Genomic DNA, 6000 nt, shown 5'->3' with positions numbered 1-6000 from the left:
CTGATGAGGCACCCTCCCTCTATTCCAACTGCCACTGCTGAGGCCTCTGAGGGAGAGAAGGGCCATCGTTGCTTAGTCCCAGCGACTGATGAGGCACCCTCCCTCTATTCCAACTGAGACTGCTGAGGCCTCTGAGGGAGAGAAGGGCCATCGTTGCTTAGTCCCAGCGACTGATGAGGCACCCTCCCTCTATTCCAACTGAGACTGCTGAGGCCTCTGAGGGAGAGAAGGGCCATCGTTGCTTAGTCCCAGCAACTGATGAGGCACCCTCCCTCTATTCCAACTGCCACTGCTGAGGCCTCTGAGGGAGAGAAGGGCCATCGTTGCTTAGTCCCAGCGACTGATGAGGCACCATCCCTCTATTCGAACTGCCACTGCTGAGGCCTCTGAGGGAGAGAAGGGCCATCGTTGCTTAGTCCCAGCGACTGATGAGGCACCCTCCCTCTATTCCAACTGCCACTGCTGAGGCCTCTGAGGGAGATAAGAGCCATCGTTGCCTAGTCCCAGCGACTGATGAGGCACCCTCCCTCCATTCCAACTGCCACTGCTGTGGTCTCTGAGAGAAAGAAGGGCCATCGTTGCCCAGTCCCAGCGGCTGGTGAGGCACCCTCCCTCCATTCCAACTGCCACTGCTGAGGCCTCTGAGGGAGAGAAGAGCCTAAAACACCCCAGCAGAGAGAGAGGGAGAGGGAGAATCACAGTGACTATCAGAGGACCAGGGGGAAGAAGAAGCTGCTAGTTCTACTGCTGCTTGGACCTCTGCCTTGCAAGTGGGATTCCTCTCTCATCAGGACTGCCATTATAAAACCAGGTCCTGACAGGGCTGTGCTGCAAAACATAATGACAGAGACTATTTAGCCCTCTCTCCAGCCCGTCCACCATCATCCAGCTTCAGAGGGAAGAGAGCGAGGCAGACCAACTCCTCCATCAGATCTAGCCTAGAGTAAGATGAAGAGCCCTCCCTCCAGCCCATCTGCCATGGCCATGTCCCCAGAGGGAGTGAAGACCCAATAAACTTCATCCCTTCACCATCATTTCCTTCTCCTTCTGAGTCATGTCTTATTAGATTGTTGATTCTGTTTACTCCAGTGACCTCATAACAGACAATATAGGGTCTTAATTCTAAGATTGGAGTTCGTAATTTTCATAAGTCAACAGATCACAATTCTATGTTACATTTTTCCAGTTGTCATCTCTATCAGTTAAAAAAGAATTTACCTTATTCTCAATTTTTAAAATTAAAAAGGAGTTCTACTAAAAACAATCACTATGCAATGGCAGCAGATCAATACCAACTAGCTCTATAGACAGCCTTTCCCCAACAAATTGGCCAGGATGCCAGGAGAAGAGCTTCATTTAAAGATCGTTCTACATTATTTCTCCCTTCTAACAGAACTAAATGTAATAGAACCATAGGTTCCTTTGCTTTCCATCGTGTTGCTCATCATATCAAACGTGTTATCATTAAACATTGGCACATTGTTCAGAACATTCCTGATTGCTCCAAAGCACCCATTATAACACTACGCAGGACCATGAACATTAAAGCATCACTAGTACACACCGACTTTTATTTACACAAACATGAGCCATCTCATACTAGGGGACATTACAAATGTGGACACTGTTCGTGTTGTAGACAATAATTGAATATTAAAACATTTATACATCCCATACTACAGGATCAATTTGAGTTAAAATCCTTCACTAATTGTAACTTCAAGAATGTTGTTTATATTATTTTATGCCCTTGTTCTAAGATTTACGTAGGACAACCTACAAGAAATTTGAGGATTAGAATCAGTGAACACAAAAGTACAATCAGAAATGGAAGTCTGGATACCCTGCTAGTAAAACATTGCTCACAGTTGGGTCATTCTCCAGATTCCTTAAAAATTTTTGTCATTGAGTCTGTTAATTTTGGTCCCTTTTATAGAAGATCAATACAAAGTAAACTTTTGAAAAGGGAGGCATTTTGGATTTACAAATTAGCCTCCAGTAAACCCTGGGGTTTAAATGAACGTTTTGACTTGTCTGTTTTTTTGTAAAATAAGGTATAAACATATATTTACAATATGGGACATTGATATATTTATGTTTCTTTAGAGGCAGCAAGTACATGCAGTGCGCTCACGTTTTATGGACCATATGTGGCTTTTAGCATACATTTAATAATAATAATAATAATAATAATAATAATAATAATATGTTTTATTTTTATACCGCTTTTCCGAGGTGATCAAAGCGGTTCACAGAATCATTTAAAAACTTACACATCATAAAAACAACCTCACAAAAACCAATAAAACCCGAACAACATGCAATAAAGACAAGCAAGATGGCGGTCGGGAGGAGGGCTTGTCTTCTTTGCAGGCAGAGGTCTGTTGTTGCTGGCCTGCTTCTCTCCCCCTCAAGATGGCGGTCGGGAGGAGGGCTTTACTTCTTTGCAGGCAGAGGCCTGTTGTTGTTGACCTGCTTCTCTCCCCCTCAAGATGGCGGTCGGGAGGAGGGCTTTACTTCTTTGCAGGCAGAGGCCTGTTGTTGTTGACCTGCTTCTCTCCCCCTCAAGATGGCGGTCGGGAGGAGGGCTTTACTTCTTTGCAGGCAGAGGCCTGTTGAAAGCTGCACTGGAAAAGCCCCTCATGCGCCCATGGCACATATGTGCTCTGCTGCACCGCTGCATGCCACATGAGCAAGCCCCATTACTTCCAGTGGGGTTTCAGCATACAGTGATCTCCCCTTACGCCAAGGGATCTGAAACGGATCCCCCCCGTATGGGGAAGGCCCACTGTATCTACAATATAGGACACTAATATAGTTATATTTGTTCATGAGTCTGTAATTTAAATCAATATCACTTGTAACATTGTTTGATTTTCTTATATTATTGTTCACTATATTCATATTTTTGTATGTAATGGAATATCATTATGCAATTCAGCCTGTTCTTAGGTCTTACACATTGGGAGATTTAGGCCACCACTGTAACACTGCCACGGTGTATTAGGCTTAGGGACTGTGCTGTTGTCACGTGATCCCTAACCCTAAAATCAGCGCCGGTATGCCACTTGTTGGCGGTATGTACCACGCCTAAGTTTTATTACAATATATTCACGTTTCTTTAAGAAATGTAATACATGAACAAGTCACCTGCAGGGTATTTAGAAGTAAATGTATATCAGCACTACTAGTTACCATTAGTTTGCACTCATGGATTTTGTCAATTCTAAGCTGAATATGGCCTGATATATGGGTAAGCAGTTTATATGTGTAAGGAATGATATATTGGTTGTTTTCTTTGTGATAATTGCATATTTTTCTGTTAATGGAATAGCTTACTGGATATCTTCCTGAAATGTAATCCGGAATTGAAATGTTACAACATTACTGAAGAAGACAATTAAGTCGAAATGGCCTCAAAACTACGGAGGTAGCCATCTGCTACCAGTGATAATATTAATGCTACTCGCACCAATGCTACCATTGCTTCAATTACCAGTCATATACTACTACCTTGATTACCTACAGTTTGGAAATACCATCACAGTATAATCTTCGCAAGGTGACTTACGTTGGTTCTCTGGGACACTGCCAGCATTGCCGGGCTTTTCATTGAATTAGTATTACTGGGATATTCACTATATTGTCTGTTATGTGGTCACTGGAGTAAACAGAAGAGTTTGTCATTGAAGCACCTTATATCCTTACAAGGTGTTTTTGGGTTGGACTCTTTATTTACAATTGTTATTCTTCTATATTAATTTCATCATTTTATGTTCATTTAGAATCGTTCAATTATTGGTTTAGAATTTTTGTAGCATTCCTGTATTTATTTACATTCATACTTAGTGATATAAGCCTGAGGGCAGGGAATTCTCTATTTTTTTTAAAAAAGTTAGCTGCTCTGATAGCTTTTGTGGCTGAAGAGTGGGGTATAAATACTCCAAATAAAAAAATGATGAATTGGGAGGAAATGCACACTACAAATGGATTGATTCTGGGAAGCAGAATGTTGAACCTGTTAATAACAAGGTCTCTAGGCCAGGGGTAGGCAACCTTTTGGAGCCGGGGGCCGGGTTGCTGTCCCTCAGACAAGTCGGGGGGGGCCAAAGCCGGGGGGTGGAGCTTCCACCCTCCGGGGTGGGGCTGCATGCTGGGGGCGGAGCTTCCACCCTCTGGGGCGGAGCCACCCTCCAGGGACGGAGCCTCCGCCGAAGCCCTGCAAGGAGGAGGAGGCGTGTGCCCGCCCTCTCCTCCTCGGTCCCTTTCTGGACAAACACCCCCAACCTGCATTCCAAAACACACACAACAGCACAGTTGTGCATTTCACATGGCTTTACTTAACATGGCCTCTTGCATATTTCATAGGCTTATTCCATAACCAAACCCCTTGGGTTTAACACTTAGCATGGTTTAACATGGCTATGCATATTGAACATGTCAAGGTGGTTTCACCGTTCTTGGACCAAGTGTACTTCTCAGAAGTGTGTACTTGGTCAAGGGACTTTGATTTTTCTTCACTGCGCATGGGTTTGTAAAAATCACAGCAATTTACATTGGCCTTGCCTCAGAGGCTTTCTGATATCAATATCACCATTAAAGAACCAAAAACACACAGAAAAGGCACTTTGGAAAGTCACACTCTCCTTGGCTTCAGAAACAGTGCGTGCATGCCTCTCAAGCTGACTCATATCATTATCATTATCATTATCATTATCATCATCATCATCATCACCATCACCACACTATCATTGTCAAAGCAAGGGAGACTTGTTAGCATTAAAAGCACACAAAACACACTTTGCAAGGTCACACTCTCTCAGCTTCTGAAACAGTAGTTGCATGCTTCTCAAGCTGACTCATCATCATCATCACACTATCATTGTCAAAGCAGGGAGACTTGTTAGCAATTAAAAAGAATGCAAACAAACAAAACAAAAAAACACCATGTGGCCTCTGGCCACTCACCACCTTCTCCTCTTCCTCCTCCTGCTGCCCCCATCTCCTCTTCCTCCTCCTGCTCTTCCTCTCTCCTCTTCCTCCTCCTGCTGCCCCCATCTCTTCCTCCTCCTGCTCTTCCTCTCTCCTCTTCCTCCTCCTGCTGCGATCTCCTCTTCCTCTTCCTCCTCCTGCTGCCTCCTCCTGCTCTTCCTCCCTCCTCTTCCTCCTCCTGCTGCCCCCATCTCCTCTTCCTCCTCCTGCTCTTCCTCTCTCCTCTTCCTCCTCCTGCTGCGATCTCCTCTTCCTCCTTCTTCTCCTCCTGCTCTTCCTCTCTCCTCTTCCTCCTCCTGCTCTTCCTCTCTCCTCTTCCTCCTCCTGCTGCGATCTCCTCTTCCTCCTTCTTCTCCTCCTGCTCTTCCTCCCTCCTCTTCCTCCTCCTGCTGCCCCCATCTCCTCTTCCTCCTCCTGCTCTTCCTCTCTCCTCTTCCTCCTCCTGCTGCCCCCATCTCCTCTTTCTCCTCCTGCTCTTCCTCCCTCCTCTTCCTCCTCCTGCTGCCATCCCCTCTTCCTCCTCTTCCTCCTTCTGCTGCCTCTTCCTCCCTCCTCTTCCTCCTCCTGCTGCCCCTATCTTCTGGTGTCACCTGTTGTGGGGTGGCGGTGGCAGCAGCAGCGGAAAGCCCTGCCAACCCTTCCCTCCCTGATAATCCTGTCCAACTGCAGAAAGATCTGTGTAGCTGGATGGATGAGACAGCAGACAACATTGCTAACCCTTCCCTCCCTTTGCTTTGCTTGGGTGTACGCTTTACCTGAAGTGGGGGGTTATTGTCCCCCATCCTTCCTCCTCCTAACTCCTGGGTCTTGACTCAGCCATACCTGCTGAAAACAGTATTAAATTATTTCACTTATTTTATTGGGACTATTCTAAGCAGGGCAAGGGATGCAGTGGCTTAGGGGCTAAGACGCCAGTTCTGATGATCGGATGATCAGAAGGTTGGCAGTGCGAGCCCTGAGTGCCTCATGATGGGGTGAGCTCCCACCACTAGACCCAGCTTCTTCCAA

The sequence above is a fragment of the Sceloporus occidentalis genome, unplaced genomic scaffold (genome assembly GCF_023333645.1).
Source record: "Sceloporus occidentalis isolate IW3139 unplaced genomic scaffold, rSceOcc1.0.p SCAF_1, whole genome shotgun sequence".
In the NCBI taxonomy this organism is placed as follows: Eukaryota; Metazoa; Chordata; class Lepidosauria; order Squamata; family Phrynosomatidae; genus Sceloporus; species Sceloporus occidentalis.
Note: the sequence above shows the minus strand (reverse complement) of the source record.